General features: G+C 46.0%; 1 protein-coding gene across 7 annotated transcripts in view; it reads left to right on the forward strand.

The window, feature by feature from the left end:
- Window positions 1-18338, forward strand: part of ZNF536 (zinc finger protein 536) — a 449550-nt gene that overhangs the window by 36391 nt on the left and 394821 nt on the right. For 4 of the 7 annotated variants that reach the window (XM_070770887.1, XM_070770893.1, XM_070770892.1 and 1 more), the window contains exons 2-3: window positions 7891-8057; window positions 17151-17220. The gene's annotated coding sequence lies outside the window, so the exon portion shown is untranslated. The remainder of the gene's footprint in view (window positions 1-7890; window positions 8058-17150; window positions 17221-18338) is intronic. The other 3 variants (XM_070770889.1, XM_070770888.1, XM_070770890.1) reach the window with 1 other exon arrangement.

Consider the following 18338-nt stretch of genomic DNA (forward strand, 5'->3'; position numbering starts at 1 on the left):
TCCAGAAGAAGGGGCAAGGAGAGAAGAGGCAGGCTGAGAGTGGGCAAAAAGAGAGATACAGGTTGACTTTTTCACCTTGGACAGACCTGGGGTCACCTCATCACGCCCCCCTCAGTCCAGGCTGGCTGTGGGGATGCAGGTCCGCTCTGCCATTCAAGTGGACACTGCTTCCTTGGAAGCTTATAGCTGTTCTTCCTAAGAGGCTGCTCTTTGAAAGGGTAAGGAGAAGGTTCTGAGCCCACCCTCATCACTGTCAGACTGATTGGCACCACATGGCGTGCCATCCAGGAGGACCAAGAATTCCTCCCTGTGGTTTGGACCCAGTGGTGGCTTCCCCAAGGGAACACTTGGCATGTGTTTAATTATTCATTGGTGTTCTCATCTGTATCTCTCTACTCCTTGATTGTTTTGTCTTTCCCTAAAAATATTTATTTGAAATTCTGTGATCAAAGACTGAAAAACAAAATAAAGCAGGATATTAAAATGAAAAAAAAATTTTTAGGAGGTTGGAATGTCAAGATCACTTTTATTAGGAAAGTTTACAAGATGAAGCCACAAATTATTTACGTAAACTTCATAGATCAAGTATGATACTCCCCTCCATGCTTCTGGTGAGCAGTATTGGCTGTTGCAACCTGGATTTAAAATACCTTCTACTTAAGACAGGACAAATTCGTTTTAATTAAAATCAATGGGTTTTTTTCCTTGATCATATTTTAACACACACGTACATACGCACACACATCTGTGTTCAGAATTGATAAAGAAAGAACTCTGGTTAAATAATCCACTTTTGTCTGACAACGGAATCCGTTATAGAGGTGCAAATATGCAGAAAGCTATTTGGAAATTCGTCCTCGTGGTTGTCAGGTTTTATTATGCAGGAAGGTGTCATGTTTGTTACGAAGCTGAGTGCAGATGGCAGAGTGGAAGAAATGGATCACTAATTTTAACAATGATTAATGAACAGAGATAGAAAATGAATTACATTGGACTATCGGAGGCAAGAAATATTTTTGTGAAAATTTTGACTCATCTGCTGTGCTGTTCTCTGCAAATTATTTTCAGAAATTCTATATGTTGTCAACAGTTGACTGCATTTTCCATTACTGTCTATTTCTGTTCTTAAGTACTTTTGTGTTATTAGAGATACATAATTTCAAAATACCAATACATTCCTGATTACTTAGAGAAAATATATGTAACAGTGTGACTGTTCCATAGACGCTAGCCATAAAAGTCCTGTTTTGTAATAAGCTTTCATTCTTCCTCATTTTATCACTACATTAGGAATGTTTGATAAAAAGAAAGGGAGGGTGGGGGCTCTTCTAGCACATGCAGAAGAAAGGAAAAATAGAAGTGAAGGTAGCAATAAAAATGTGGTCCTGTGGCTTATTGTGGTCTTAGGCTGCCGCCAGCTATGCCCTTCTTTGTGTTCTCTGCCTGGCATCGTGGGAAGCTGGGCTCTGCCAGCTCTCAGGCACTTGCTTTGGTGGGCCATGGCTCACCCTGTCGGGTCTTCTGCAGGGAGAGCCCCAAACATCCTGTGACACTGTCTTCTTTTAGACACAGGAGGTCATCGCCAGTTCTTGAAGTCGTCCCAGAAAGTTTTTCTTCTGATAGACCCTTCCTCTAGTCCTGTCTGTTCCCATGTCCTTGGTGTTTATTGGTAGTGAGTTTTCATGGTCTCATTTCCTTCATCAGCCTTGTGTGTATGTGTGAGAAAGTAAGAGAGAGAAAGGGAGAGAGGTCTGCAATTGAATACAGTTTATTTGGTTATGATTCCTGCTACTGGTGGGAGGCACACCTATGTGATATCTCATATGGAAAAATGGATAATGGTGTTTTTCTCCTCCATCCCTCTTCTTCTTTTTTTGGGTAAAGATATGAACTATCTTAAATATATTGACTTCAGGCATCTTATTTTCTTGAGCTCCCCAGCACTTGAGAAATGATCTGCTAGTATTTGGATCCTGTATGGTAACTGGTAGGCACACGATTTAATTCATCAGGAGCTACTGTAGTAGTGACATGAGTCGATGTCAGAGTTAGCAATTCAGGGTGCTTATGTTTCAGGGTGACCCAGTCACCATGTGGCCTCGCCTCTGTGGCCTGTGGTGGAGTCCGCCTCTCACTCCGACTATTTAACCCTTGGCTTTGGAGGTTTGTTTGTATTAAAATCTTACAGTATAGCCCTTGAACATTTCCGACAACTCCCCTGTCTTTTCCCAAGAGTGATTCTCCCCAGATGAGAGGACAGGGGGCTTCCGTCCCTCCCAGCTCCATCCCCAGGGCATGCTGGCCAGTGGGGTCTGGCTTTCACACGTGCCTGAGCTGCCTCCTGAGAGCCACCTTGTATCTGAACAAATGGACGATCTATAACTACTTCCTTCTCCTGCAAATGAGCTTTCCAAGTTTCCAACTTGACTGTTTTATTTATGCTCTTGACCTGTAAAAACAAGCAGGCTATTTAAAAAGCAAAAAGTACTTCCCATGATTAGAGTACTTAGAATTGAAATAAATTGCAGAATGAAGAGGACATTCCTTGTTGCTCCTGTAGAAAATGTCCTGGAGGTTTTGCTCCTTGAAAATAGTCTGTGGTTCTGCATGTCAGGGTTTCCCCCATCTCACTGGCCTTGGGCTCCCCCAGGAAGGATTCACGTGTCTTCCCCTTTTCTTGCTTTTAACTGGTGGAATAATCCTAGTGAACATTTAAAACATGTTTGCAAATGGTTCTAAGTCAAGTAGTTTGCATATAATTGTGGTCCTGGTGGGAAAATACTTTGGAGAAAACACGTAGTGATACAATGCAAGTCCTGCTCAGGTTACACAGCGTATGCTAAATACTGAGGAAACACACACGGTCTTTAGTGAACAAGGTAGGGAACGCTCCAGGGAGCCAATTTAGAATGTGACTTAAGGCAAGCGTGGCTTTTTGTGTCTCTTTCTTTTGGCAACTGTGTTGAGTAACGGTCGTCTCTGGAATTCTTTGTAGGCCCCCTGCCCACCTGAGGTGGCCCCTTTACATAGGCCTGAACAAGGTGGGTGTCCAGAGAGGGATGTTTTGGGCAAATCTGACCGAGTGTGAGGGGCTTGGTGGTGCTCAGCTAAAGGCTGTACCAAGGATGATTGAGTGGTGTGAGCCGTGGAGGATGGGTAGGACCCAGGCAGGGGAGGGAGAAACCTACAATTCATGGATGGAGCGATCAGGAAGAATAAAGAGAAACTGTAGATGATCCACTTAAGAGACAAGTGACTCCTAAATATAGAACTGTCTCTATGATTCATGGTTTGGGTTGCTTTTGAGGCAGTAAGTCAGGGGGAGGGACGCGCTATAGGAATACTTTGAGGGTAATTGAGATTTAGACATTTGGATCTGAGCGCCAGGAAGCAGGTTGGTGCTCAGTTTTGTTTTCCTTCAAAACGAACACCTTCTGGTTATTTAACCTGAGTTCGCTAATGTCTGTGTGAATCTGGTTTCTGGCTTAAGTTGGTCCCCAGCCTCTCCTCATATATGCTTGGTGTCTTTGGCATGGCCTTCGTGTGGCCATCGGTGGGGGCAGCTGGCTTCACGGGTTCTAGAGCAGAAGTCAAAGGCAGTCCTGGTTCTGGCTGGTTCCAGCTTTCACAGACAGCTGTTTGTCTTTCCACAGTTGTTATCAGTCTTTTATTTCAGTTGTAACTACCTTCATATTGATCTGAACTCACTCATCAAATCAGACCTGAAGAGTAAAATGCTGTGAAAAATTATTTGGAAATACCTGTATTAATGGGGGAATTTGTCCAAGCCAACAGATAGGGGCATGCAGGCACCCACATGCTTGTTTGGCCACAATTATTGATGTTTCCAGGGCCACTTATTTGAAAGGGTGAGACTTGGTTGTGCAAACACAAGACCCACCTGCCTACATTCTGAGTCGATGCAGTCTCTGGACACGTGCTCTGTGTCTTTTTAACTGTTAACCCTAGGAATATGTATTTAAGTTAGACCAAACTGAGTAATTATAATAAAATGGCCTATAGCATGAGCTGGAGTATGTTTGAGATGTCTGTCATCCTTCTATTACCTCAGGTAAATAACTGATTGACCTTTTTGGGGCTCTGATACTTTACTAATCAGAACCTGAAATCTGTATAACAACACTTCATTTACTTGATAGACAAAAGAACAATTGCACTTGAAGTAATGTGATTTCTAAATAGACACTGCCTGTCAAAAATAAATGCATTAGAAGTAAAATGTAGCTCAAGGAGACAATTAGCAAACAGAGGTGACATCGTAAACAGGTGCACCCATTACTCCCAAAGCTTGTGGCAATATATTCGCGTCTTTTAGAGTGATGGAAGATCATGTGACGGTTTGGTGAATTATCTATCGGTATCATCTGACTGATGAAGCCGCTGCTGTTGCAGATCATTTAAAAATGCATCTCACAAATTACATGGTAGCTGGGAAAAATGCAGGTTTCTTTCTTTTTTTTTTTTTTTTAAAGAACAATGCTTTTCTAAAGCGATGCGCTAGCATACGTAATTTTTTATTTGAAAAGATGGAGACCATTTCATTATGCTGGGTATACAGTCGGTTAAGGTTGTGCAAATTCATTACAATGTTTGTTAATGTATAAAACATTTTCCATTCTGGTTTTAGTGACATTGGATTTTTTTTTTTTTTATAATGTGCTGTTTCTGAAACATCTGCCATTCCTTGTTACCTGTGGGCAGAGGAGAGAGAATATACTCTTTCTAAGAATGTTTATAAAATCTTTACCAAAAGGGAAAGGCTTGGAAGATGAGAAGGAAAGGATGTATTTTTTTTCCTTTTCTTAGAATTATTATGTTTGAATTTTCTGGATTCTGGATTAGGAACTTTAACAGGAGACAAGCAAGGGAGCCTTTCACTGGTCTCTTGATGAGCCAGCCTAGGAAGGACTAGATTTTCTTGGGGTGTCTCTGTCCCCCTGTGCTGGTGCCACTGCAGTGGGCTCTGCCCTCAGGGTCAGGCTCCTGGGGACCTTTCCTGCTATTTTTCATCAGTTATCTTTGCCTTTTTTTGCTATAGTTTACAGGATACTTAAGGGACCCATGGCTTTGGCTGTTACTGTTTCTTCTTGTTACTATAAAATCACAGGAAAACAGTGTGAAATACTTTATGTGGCCTCCAAATTGGTCTGCCCTTGAATGTTCATGGGCCTTCTCCAGAATAACCAGTAGCTGGAGCTAAAGGTAATATGGATTGAGAGGTGACAGTTCAGTAGAGTGGCAGCAGTTTGATGGCATCCTATGCCCAGATAGAGAAATGAAGAAGGAGCCACCATTCTGTTGTAATTTTTGAATCACTCTCTGCATTGCTGCTGGCTTCCAACTGGGGAGGTGGCGCATGCCCACTCTGAACCTCTGTCTGGCTCCTCATCCTTACTTTCTGAGGCATTCATTCAAGTTTCTGTCTTGGAGATGAAGGAGCAAGGATGGGGCTTTGGGGGCCTGCCCTGTTGAGGCGTAGACATAGTCCGAGCAGCTGTCTCCCCTTGCTGTCCAGGAGACGGACCCTGAGAGGGGTGCAGGCTGGCTGGCCTGCTCGGCGCTAGAGGCACAAGTCAGCTTGTTTTGTGAGGTGAGCCAGCAAGAAAACCTCAGCACCCTGCACAGAAATACAAACGGGCCAGTCAGCGGGATCTGTGCCGAGTGCCCGGGGCTCTTCTCGAAGGCCTGCCCGAGCAGCCTCTGTGGGAAATTTTTGGACATCAGCTCCTCAGAGAAGTGGTGGCCAGAAGGTTTCTGAAGGATCCGAAATCTCTGAGCACTGGAGAGGTCTCCAGATTTGCAGCGTGGAAATCCTCCAGCCAGGAAAGGCTTCATCAGAGCTGTACTTTTTCTTTTCCTTAAAATTTTTTTTTTTAATTAATAGACTTTGTTTCTTAAAGAAATTTTAGGTATACAGGGAAATTGAGCACAAAGTACAGTCCCCATAAGACCCCATCCCCACATTTTCTCCTATTGGTTTAGTGTGTTGCATTTGTTATGGTTGATGAGCCAACATTGATACATTATTATTAACAAAAGCCCATAGTTTATATTAAAGGGATCACTTTTCATGCTGTACATTCTATGGGTTTGGACAAATGTATCCACTATTAGAGTTTCATATAGAATAATTCCACTGCCCTAAAATCTCCTGTGCTTCATCTGGTCATCGTTCCCTCGCCAAACCCTGACAGCCACTGGTACTTTCCCTGTCTCCTTTGTTTTGCCTTTTCTAGAAAGCTGTAGGGTTAGGATCATACAGTACGTAGACTTATAAGACTAGCTTCATTCCCTTAGTAATATGTCTTTATGGTTCTGCTAATTCATTTTATGACTAAATACTATTCCATTGTCTGGGTGTACTACAGATTCTCTTACTGAGAGACGTCTTGGTTGCTTATGCATTTGGGCAACCATGAATAAAGCTGCTATAAACATCTGTGGGCAGGTTTTTGTGTGGATGTGAATTTTCAACTCTTCCGGGTAATTGTTAATACCAAGGAACTTGACCGCTGAGTTATATGCGAAGGTTGTGTTTAACTTTGTAAGGAACTGCCCAACCGTCTTTCCAAGTGGTTGCACCATTTTGCCTTGCTACAGGCAGTGACTGAGAATTCTTGTTCTCTAGCTTTGCATTTGGTGGTATCATAGTTTGGGGTTCTAGTCATTCTGATAAGTAATGGTATCTCATTATTGTTTTAATTTGCATTTCCTTAAGGCCATGTCATGTCTAGCATCTGAGGTGCTTATTTGCATCTGTAGGTCTTCTGTGATGAGGCATCCAGATTTTTGCCCATTTTTAAGTGGGCTCTTTTTATTTTTTAATTGTTGAGTTTAAAGAGTTCTTTGTATATTTTGGATACCAGTCCTTATCAGATATGTCTTTAGCTAAGGTTTTCTCCCAGTGTATGGCTTGTCTCTTAATGTTTTCCTTTTGTAACACCTGTGGAAACTCAGCCACCTCAGCCAATAGTCTATATTCTCATAGGGCCAAACAGAGTTCTTCTTACAGTTAGGACCTGAGGTTTTAGGACATGTGAAATCAAAAATACACATGCAGTGTGTCTTCAGTTATGGTCATGGACTCACACACGCACACACACATGCGTGTGTGGAAAAGAATAGAAAGAAGTACACCAGAATATCAACAACAATCACACCAGCTGATAGAATTATGTTATTTTTTTCTTTGTAATATCTTGTATGTTCCAAATGTTCTGGAAGGGAGCACTATTACTTAAATAACCAGTTTTATAAAACTAAAAGTAAATGAACTGAAAAAAGCAACAGCTGTACAGGAGACCTTACAATGTTTCAGTTAGAAATTGTGTAACTTTCATTTTGACTCAGAGAATATCTATGGAACCAAAATTTCAAGTGATGTTGATAATACTACATTTTCTCTAAAACCTTCTTCGGAAAACAAATGAATTTTTATGATGGCTAAATTCAGCTGTCAAGTTTTTGCACAGGTTGAAATTGGCACTGTACAGTATAAATATAATAGAAGCTGCTCATGTAGTTCCATATACAAATTTATATTTATAATGGAAAAGAATATTTAAAAGAATATATATACACATATATATGTATATGTGTATATAATTGAATCACTTTGCCATACAGCAGAAATTAACACATTGTAAATCAGCTACACTTCAATTAAAAAATAAATAAAATAGAAACAAAACGAAAACATTTTTCTAATGGGCACATTAAAATGGTAAAGAAACGAGAGGTGAAATTGGTTTTAAGACTAAGTTTTATTTAATTCAGTGTATCCAAAATATTATCACTTTGACATGTAAAAAAGTGTAAAGAATATACAAGAGATATTTGACATCTTTCCAAACATGTTGTGTGTTTTAGGCTTACAGCACACCTCACTTGGGGCTGACGCAGTTTTTCACGCGCTTGGTAGGCACTTGTGGTCAGTGACTGCCGAGCTGGACAGCGCGGCTCTGTGTGATGGCTGAATATTCGAGCACTATTTGCCAAACAGAGTACAGAGTACCTGAGCAGCAACATTACCTGCAGTAAGTATAAAGGGAAAAAAGCGCTTTGTGGTTTCCAGTTTTTCACATTTCTTCTTCAAGATAAGCTGCATCATAGATACCTTGTGATCTGATGATGACATGACGTCTCCTCTACAGGGATGAATGTTTTTAATTCAGGTGGTAATACAGTAAACTAGAAAGCATTTACAATGTGGGAGACTTTTCTCCCTCTTTGCATTCCTCATGCTCTGGGGGTCACAGCTGGCTCAAAGTTGCTGTCCTGTAGAGTCTTGAACTGATGTGGGAGCTGCCTTCCCAGGGATAGGCTGAGACGTGGGGCAAGCTGGGCAAAGACACTGGGGAGATGCTGTCAGGCTGGCTCTCAGAGGAAACAGCCTCCAGGAAGAGCTGGGCTGCCCGTCCTGCCTGGTTTAGGCTCTGGGATGCCACCAGCATGGCAGCTTGGCACCATATCCAGTGACTCAGATCTTGAGCCTTGTGGGAAGCGTTTGCATGTAGTCTGTGCCTCCTGCCCTGAGCACACTGGCTTACAGGGCGGGTTCTCCTCTGCCTTATCCTGGATTGGAATCTCCCACTTTGGGATAAAGATTAGGAACATGTGCAGAATGATGCCAAGGCTTGTGTGTGCTCCTAAGGACGCGTGGGGCCATGGGATGTTTCCGACTAGCGGACACCAGGCAAGCTTGGCTGCTTTGGAGATGGGGCTCTCCAAGGCTATGGGGTGGGGAGAGAGATGTTGTCCGGTACTGGGAGACAGTGGGGTAGGGTGGCTCCCCCATCTTAAGAGCTCTTAACCTTGGACTTGTTACTTTGTGGCTAGTGCCTCAATTTCCCATCAGTAAATGAACATGGTCATGGTATACCCAGCTCACCGGGTTGTCGTGAGGGTCAGTACTATCATGAGGGATTCTGGTTGGCACATGGTAAGTGCTCAATAAACGTCCGTGGTCACTCTTATGAGTTCAGGAATGATTTGGTCAATGAACAAGTAAGTCCCTTTAGAAGTGGTGGTGTGTGTGTGAATATATTCTGGATATTTCCTGGACTATTAATATATTTTTTTAAGGGCTCATGCACTCCTATCTCCTTTCTGCACTGTCAGCTTGGACTGATTCACTAGCAAGCATCTCTTCCTTCTCCTTTCACTTTCCCTCTCTCCTTTTCTCCTTCTCAGCGTTGTTTTGACTATGAATTAATTGTAGGTTGGGGGACTTGCAAGCAAAAATCAAAGCCAATAAACTTCAAAAGGATGGGGAGGACCAGGGCCACCGGGGGAGTGCAGGGCCCGACGGGGGCTCTTGTGGCTGCGGGGTGGGGTGGAGGGGCTTTCCATGTTCCTTCAAAGGGGACACCAAGTGTTACAGATTGTCACTTAAAAGCTCAGATGCAAAACTTTGGAAATCTGGGAGAGAGGCGACGGTTTCCAAAACAGCTATTTTTATCTTTTGCCAGCAAGTATGAGCCCAGTGGAACGTAGAGTTAAACTTGGAATTTCTTGGCAAGGGTTAATAATCAATGTAGATCTCCTAACAAAGGAGATGCTGCCTTATTATACTGGGAAAGTTTTTTTTTCTTAACTGTCAGTGAAGCAGTACTAATTATTACTCCAGTGTAAATGAGGTCATTTCCTATTAAGAGAACAAAATGCTTAGCCTCGCCTTGCCAATTCATACCAACTATTTTTCACACATACTCAGCTTTTTAGTTTTTTTTTTTAAATTTTGATAAAATCCATTCATTTGTATTAGAAAAGTGTAAACCATCGCAATAATAGTTGCCCATGATTGCCCAGATGAGCTTTTGAAATGTGTGGGTTGTTTGAATACCATGTGTTAGCTATGGAACAATTAGGCAGCTGAATGGATCTTTAAAACAATCAGATACTTTTATCTCACTGAAAAAATACATTCCTTGGATGTGTACTGTTAAACCGTAAATTCCGGGGAACATTAAACTCACGTCACGAGGAGAACTTTCGGATATATGTTGATCAAGGACAAAAAGACATCCAAATATCTTGTCTTCATGTTTTCATTTTTTTATGCAAGCAAAAAGATTTAAGGAATATTGTAGCAAACAAAGGGTAATTGTTTTAGCCCAGATGTTGCTTTTGCACAACAAGCAGGTTACAATGTTCCCACAGAGCTGATGAGCCCAATCAGGGAAATGATTAAAAATTGATTTTGTCCCTGTAATTACAGTATGTAAACTACTTAGCTTGGATTGCAAAGGAAGTGATTTTCTAATTACGTATATACTCTGGTGTCTAATGATTGGTTTTTTGAAGTAATGAAGAGAGAGCACTAACGACTCCTTGGTGTTCTGTTGTTTAAGAAAGACCATCTTTAGAGTAAGCAGCAACAGACAAAGAGTTTAAATTGAATTTTCAACACTGTTAATGTGCACATGGATTTGTTTATTAAAGAGACAGAGAAGTAATTTGATTGGCTCTGAGCATCTTGGCTTTTTTTCATGCTAAAGCATGTAAAAATACATGCACCGGGTCGCAAGCTGACGGGAAGAAGCCTCTCCACTCCTCTTTTATCATCCCAGCGCCCAGGCTGATATCGCGGGCTCTCAGGTTCCTGTGAGCGTCTGATGTCTGTGTATCCTGAAAGCATTTAGATCGAACAGGTATCAAATAGCTTCTTCATCAAAGTTACCTTTGTTTTAAAATGAAAGAAGAGGCTTCCTTTGGAAGCATGTCTGGGCAGCCCAACGCACTCCGTGTTATAATATTTCATTCATGTCCTGTGATGCTGGGCTCTGCGTCAGGGTGGCAGCTGCCACCCACCCCCCCATATGTATGTGCGCAAACACACACAGACGTGCGCACACACTCACACACTCACACAGGTGCCAGCCCTATATTTGGAAGCCTGACTGCAACTGCGGTGGGTCAGGAGTGGGACCCCTTGTGGGGGGGTGTTGCTGATGGGGTTTAGGAAAGAGCTGCCTGAGTTCCAAGTGTTCCTTCTCTGCTGTGAGACACTTTGAGGCTGCAGAATAACAGCTCCCCAAACACCTGTTCTGGCAGAAGTTAGGAGAGGGTGGTGGCTCCAAGATGACCCCGAGAGCAAGTGTGTGGGGAGACCAACAGACCAGGGCACTCTGCCTTTGAAAAGATCATTTGTTACTCACAGTTCTTAAGGAGAGGGGGCACACCATGCCATGCAGGGCTGCACGGGGAGCACCAGGGTTAGTCAGCAAACAGAAGAGGTGAAAACATGGGCAAGAGCCTTTATTGTAGGTTTTTGAGAGAAAAGCACAGCAAGCAGGAGAAGTAGACTTAGGATTGGCTGCGCTGTGCTGTGCTCAGTCACTCAGTTGTGTCCGACTCTTTGTGATCCTAGAGGAGCCCATCAGGCTCCTCTGTCCTTGGAGATTCTCCAGGCAAGAATACTGGAGTGGGTTGCCATGCCTTCCTCCAGGGGATCTTTCCAACCTAGGGATCCGAACCCAGGTCTCCTGCATTGCAGGCATATTCTTTACTATCCGAGCCATCAGGGAAGCCCAAGAATACAGGTGTGTAGCCTATTCCTTCTCCAGGGGAACTTCTCGAACCCAGGAGCTGGGGTCTCCTGCATTGCAGGAAGATGCTTTATCAGCTGAGCTATCAAGGAAGCCCTAGGATTGGCTACTCAGATAATTGTAGCAGGCTCCAGGGCTCAGAGTTGTCTCTGTCTCCAGTTGTCTGGTACCTGGGTGACCAGAGCCGGTGGACAATGGTCCAGAGTATGAGAGCCTGATATGGAAGGTGTTTGGGGCATGGGCTCTGAATTCAGATGGAAGATGTGCTCCCAGGGGAGTCATTTGCTATCTCTGGGAACTGGCTCCTGCTGGGAGGGGCTGTCCCTACAGGGTCAGTAAGGCCCCAGATCTCAAAGAATCGGAGCCGCCGGTTGATGAGGGAGTGGCACCTTGTGCCACCAGCTTCTGGGGCCAGGATGAGCGCGGGGTGAGTCTGGGCGACCCTTACACCTGGCGTCCTACTCAGCAAGTCTCATGGCTCCTTACAAAAGGCATCCTGAATCTGCTTCCTTCTCCCCATCACTCTTGCTCTCAGCCCAGGTCAGGTCAGCCTCCCCTCTCCCCTGGACAACTGCTGAAGCCTCCTCAGCGGTCTCTCTGCCTCCACTCTCATCCCCTCTTGCCTGTTCTCCCCACTGCAGCCAGTCCAGGGTAAATCAGATCATGCTATTCCCTCACTCAAAACCCACCAATGGCTCAGAATAAAACCCATGTTTCTTACTGTGTCTGTTGAGGTATGTGGATCCTAAATAGCCCACCCCATCTCATTTTTCTGCTCACTGTCCTTGCCTTTTGGCTCCATAGCTTCTTGCTGTTCCTGAACACGCCAGCTCCGTCCTTCAGCAGGGCCTTTGCACTCACTGTTTGCTCTGCTTCTGAAGTTCTCCCCAGCTGTTCACAGGGCTCACTCCCTTACTTTTTTCTCATCTCTTGTCAAGGTCACTTTTTAGTGAGGTCTCGTCCTTGTCTAGTGATGAGTCTGTCCATTATTTTCCTAGATTCTTTTTCATCTTAGAGCTTATTATTCGTTCATATTATATGTTACTTTTATTTGTTATTACTCACTAAGACGTACACTTTGCACAAGCAGAAATATTGCTGACGCGGGGTCCCTGGAAGTTAGAAGCCAGCTAGGCACACGGGAGCCACTTGATGAGTGAGGGCTGAATGAGGGGCTCAGTCCCTCAGGCTGTCTCCCAGGTTGCGTTCCTCACCAGGAAGCCTCTTCTGTTGAGAACTAGAGAGGATGAGGGCTGTCCCTGGGGCTGTGTCCATCCCTCTGAGTCTCGGAGAAAGAAATCAAGAATCTCTCAGTGCTTTGGAGTGGAAGTCTCAAGTCCACTGTGTTTTGGCAGGATCCTTGTGCATAGTGGGCCTGGAGAATATTAAGCACTGAGTTGGGAAAGGCACCCAGACGCCCGGAAGGGGCGATGTAGCCCCAGGTGGCATCCCCTGGAAAAGCGGCTTGAGCGCCCCTCTGTGTGCCCCTCCGACGGGGCAGAGCCCATGGCCCAGGAGAGCAGGCTCAGAGGCCTTGGCCCCGGATGCTGGGGTGAGATGTTTAGACAGCTCCGAATGTATCTCCTGTTAGCCGCATCCTTCTCCAGACAAGGGCTGAAGGAGTTCGGCTGCTCTGTCTCCGAATCCTTCTTTCCTAACTCTTGTCTGGGAGGAAAGCAGTTTATCCAGCTCCCATCTGCCCCAGACAGCCCAGACTCCACAGCAGACAGCCCTGCTCCTTCTGCTGGAACTCCAAGCGACCCCTGGGGAGGGGCATCTCCGGGAATACACTCTGCCTCCTGCCGGGCCAGCGCTGGGCCAGCATCTGGAGTAGAGCATGGACCAGGGGAGGGGTGAGGTGAGCCAGCCCTTCCTTCTTTCCTTCCATGCGTCTCTACACCGTCTCCTCCCTCCCTTCCTTTCTTCCATCCGTCTCATCCCCCATCTATCTTATTGTCCCTCCATCTCCCCCTGCTCCCTCCATCCTTCCCTTTTCTCTTTACTTCCCTCCCTCGCTTTCTCCCTTCTTCCCCTCTACGTGATGTTTACTGCGCTCTGAGCCCTCTGCCAGAGGGCAGGAGTGGGAGGTGGATGGGCGCAGCCCTTTCCCCTTATTCTGTGGGGAGCTGGCCTCAGTGTGGTGCCTGGTACCAGGCCCTCAGGAAATGGCAGCTCTCGGTGTCACTCGTCTGACCTTCCAGTTGTCATGGTGCAGAGCGGTGGATAGGTGTGTAACGAGCACGGAAAGGCACCATGTTTGCCTAGAGGAAGGAGCTTTTGTGTTCAGCTTGGGGCTGGTTACAGAGGCCCCGGTGAGGGGGGCGTGTGTGGCATGTCTGCTCATCTCCTGACTCGCCCTTGTGTCTGAGGATGAGAGGCTGGGCTCCTGCCCTGTGAAGGTTTCCTGGCTCCGCTCAGAGCTGCCGTGTCTCTCCTGGGAGAACTCAGGAGGAAGGGGCTCCCCTGTCCCCTAGTGGGGGCCCAGCAGATTCATGGGGATGCCACACTGTGGGCCCACTGTGTGCCAGGACACACCAGAGCTGCCTGGACCGCCTCTCACTGTTTTTTCTTTCTGTGTCTCCCACGTCTTCCTGTCCACCCTGCTTCCCTTCAAAATCCCTCTCTAGGGCTTTCCATCCCCTCTGCTCTCCTCCCCTTCCTCAGTGAGGCCTTAGACGTGTCTCAGGCTCTAAGTGATCCCTCCCTCCCTCCCCGCCGCCTCCTTGCTTTCTCTCTCCTGCTTCTCCAAGTTGCAGTCACCCTGCACTTCTTGCTCAAGCCCCATGGCAGGATCTCTGGACCTTTGTGCTCCCCTTACCTCCGTCCCTGTCTCCCTCGAGGCCCTGCCTGCTGGAGGGCTCACGTCATATGCCCTCCCTCCCTGGTTCCCACTATGGCCGCCTCTCGGGTCCCTGTCCCACCAGACTCTTCGCATAGTGGGGCATTCCTGGATCCCATGGCAGATCTGCTTGCCCCTGGCCTGCCCCAGGGCTTGGCACACAGAAGGTCTGAGCCACTGAGTGAACAGGTCTCCTAAATTCATTGGCTCCTCTGGGCTGGTGTGTGTCTTACCTGCATCTTACAGGGGTGGCAGGGGGATCAATTTGGCGGATTTCAGGCGTTTTTGACGAGGTGGCTGCTCCCCAGCCCCCTTGACTCATGCCGTGCCACGCTTTTTGCTGCCTTGATTACCTGCCCCCTTCCACCCCTCCTCTGATCTGGTGGTACCTACACCCAACTGGGCTTGTGGGCCATGTCTCCTGGGTGTCCCCCTGCCTGGCTCCTCAGTGTGGGGTCCCTGTGGGAGGCAGGGATGAGGGGAGACTCATGTCAGGGATGAGGTTACTACATTATCTCTCAATGCGAGTTACTTACTTGTACCCAAAGAGCTGTTTCTTTCATTGCGGAAGACAGAATTACTGCACTGGTATTGTCCTTCCTCCCCATCCTGAATTAAAGCATCAGTGTCTGATGTGGTCACCTTTGCCCGACTTGCAGTGACTATAATGACATCAGACACCAGGAGCCCCTCCTGTTTAGACTGGCTCGCCAAGGCACAAATGGCACTAACTCGATTTCCCTTCCTGAGGTTCCTCTTCCAGCAGGAAGCTTGTTAGGCTAAGCTTCCTAGACAGGCGGCCACCTTTGGATAACCCCCTACCCATCTGGGACAGCCCTGAAGAGGGCACAGCCCCAACGAGGGTGCAGCCCCAATCAGGGCACAGGGCTCATGCTGGGGCCTCGGGTGACTCTGACCCTGGGCAGATTGCAGCAGCTGGCGGTCTCATCAGGGGTGTGAAGCCAGAGGACGTGCAGAGCTGGGACTTCCCCAGAAGTGTCCCGTGTTCTCCTGTCCCTGGAACTTACGAAGCTTCTAAGTGAACAGCCCCTGGAGAATAGTCCTTGAATTTTGTAAGCCACGAACTTGTATATAACATCTGAGTCTGACCTCCACCTCCTGCAATCTCCTCCCTAAATGTCAGGAGCCTTGTGCGCAAAGTGTCTTTGTAGCTTTAATTGGATGCCATAGGCCTGTTCTTCCTGGCTCCGGTAGAACCTGGTAAAGCATAGCTCGAGTGTTTGTATTACACTGCCTAGATTTGAGTGTTGAGTGATACAGAAAACACAAAATGCAGAAGATAATCTGATCAAGGACAGAGAGAGTCTTGTAAGAGAGTCTTGTAACTTCATGCAGATGGTTGAGATGTCGACTTGCTTTCTGTCTCAAGATAGGCAGGTAGAAATTCGTTTACAAACAGCAGTGTCCCTGTTACACTTTGAGAAAACACTTCTAGCATGTACTCAGCAAACACCTTTTTGGTTGCCAGAAATCAGTCTTGGAATTGGATGGAGTGTTGCAAGTCAGTGGTTTGATGTTCAAATACCTTGAGCTGGGACTGCCACTGCCTGCTCTCCGAATGCATCTTCTGGTTCATTTACAGACACATCCTTGACTTTCTACTAGAAGTCTACTTCTGCAATATCAGAATGTACAGTTTATCAAGAGAGAGCACTTGCTTGCCCTGTAGTCTCTTCTGTAACATGGCAAAGCAAATTAGCTTCTTCACTGCACTGGCCCTGAGCTGGAGATCACAGATTAGGGCTTGGCCTCGATCACCCCAACTGATGGCTCTTGAGCCACTGTGACGAGCATCTCGGCTTTCCCTCTGGGCCGTGATCCCATCCTGCTGATTTCCTGGTCTTGAGAGGAAAGGAGAGAGGACTTTGATGTCACACAATACCCCTGACCCCTGGTCCAGTTGTCGGTTCTTGGTCTGGACCTGTTGAGAGCTGCCCTGGCCACTGAATAGGAGTAGTCAATTGAAATTTGGGTGAAATTGTGTGTGGTCTGCTGTAGGGACCTCCTTAAATTAGTGAGAGAAAAAGAACCCTTGAGTACCTTCTCAGTTCCTCACTTTTAGAATTCCAAAGAGAGAGGAAGGAGGGGAAGGAGGGATATAATATACACACACACACGTATATATATATATACACACGTGTGTGTGTGTGTGTGTGTGTGTGTGTTAGTTGCTCAGTCGTGTCCTACTCTTTACGACCCCACAGACTGAAGCCCACAGAATTCTCTGTCCATGGAATTCTCCAGGCAAGTATACTGGAGTTGGTTGCCATGCCCTCCTCCAGGGGATCTTCCCTACTCAGGGATTGAACCTGCATCTCTTAAGTCTCCTGCACTGGCAGCTGGGTTCTTTACCACTGGTGCCACCTGGGAAGACTATGTGACAGAGAGAGAGGGGGAGAGAGAGCGAGACCGCCCTTATTTGCTCTCATTTCTTCTTCCATCCCACCTAGAGAAGAAATGGCTAGATGCCCCACTCCCTTCTCTTTTTGCAGGTGGCAATTTCCCATTAAAAGAAGCTGAGCAAATCTGGTTTATTGCAGCAAAGGTCATATAGTTCCCAATTTAAAAACTGCTCAATGAATTGGGGCAGTGGGGGCTATTAAATGTTTCTAGACGCTAGTTGAGTGTCTAATTGTTACCATGGCTGAATGTTGTTTACGTGTCTTATTGGAGTCGATGTGTCCAATGCTGAGAATTTCTAACAGGTCTTATCTTTGCAGTTCCTGACCACCACGGCTTTAAGAATATCCACCAGCCACGAGGGAGCTCCGTTGCTTTCAGACTCGCCTGGTAAGGAACACTGATTTACAGTTTGTTGAAGGGATCCTGCCTGTGACTTTTGGGGAACCAGGCTGCCCTCTCTGGGTTGAGGACCTTTGTGCTGGGTGGAAGTTCTCCCAGCTACTCCTTTGTTTCTGTGGACAGAGGCTGGGCTTTGGAGATGCTTCCAGATTCAAAGGTCTCTGGGATCCAGCATGGGTCCCAGGTCTCCTGGACGGCATGACTATGTGATGTCAAGACATGCTCAGAAGGTCTCAGAATGGGGTCACAAAGCCCCGCAAGGTTGACTTCATTGCCTCTCACATGACATCCTGCAGAGTTGCTGCCCGCCAGCTGGCAGTGGGAACCAGAGCTGGGGAGCTGGTGGGATGGCTGCCTAAAGCTACGCAGCCCTTCCAAGCACCACCCGTGGCCCGTTTCCCTGCCACTCAGCACGTGGTCCTGTGGCTTGGCCCAGTCTTGAAGGAAACCTGTGTCTGAGTGGTTCTGTGCCTGTCACCTCAGTTGGACTCAAGATCACAAACTCAGTCATGGAGTGTTTTTCCCACATGAAGCTAAAAACTTAAGAAGAAGGGGCAGGGCTGATATTTGATGTCTGCAGCCCCCTCCTCTGAGGCTGCCCTGACACCTCTGTAAACTCACCCTGAGATCTAATTAGCCAAACCCACCTTCTCCTGACCATGGGCCTCGGAGGTCACTACATAAACCAGGAAAATTGATAGTGGAATTATGCACTTAGAAATTAATTTTGTACTGTACTGGATATATATTTTTTTACTGTGACTTTATCTTGTTGAAAAAGTGCTTACTTCTGATTTTGTGGATATTACTGACCGTGGATTACTTTTATTTTGGTTTTTACACAACAGTTATATTAGAAATTTGCTGTTTTATTCTTACCTTCTTAGTAAAAATCCTTTTATCACACAATGGGTAATTTATATCCATTACCAGGCCTTTCAATCCTTTTCAGTGGGGCTGTCAGCGCCGTTGGCACAGTAATGATTAATGTGATCTAATAATAGTGTGCCATTATATTACCTTAGTAAAACATGTACCAACATCCTATTCGGATCTACCAAATTCATAGCTTCCTATAATATTTTTGTTGAAAGACAGGATTACTA

The sequence above is a fragment of the Bos indicus genome, chromosome 18 (assembly GCF_029378745.1).
Source record: "Bos indicus isolate NIAB-ARS_2022 breed Sahiwal x Tharparkar chromosome 18, NIAB-ARS_B.indTharparkar_mat_pri_1.0, whole genome shotgun sequence".
Taxonomy (NCBI): Eukaryota; Metazoa; Chordata; class Mammalia; order Artiodactyla; family Bovidae; genus Bos; species Bos indicus.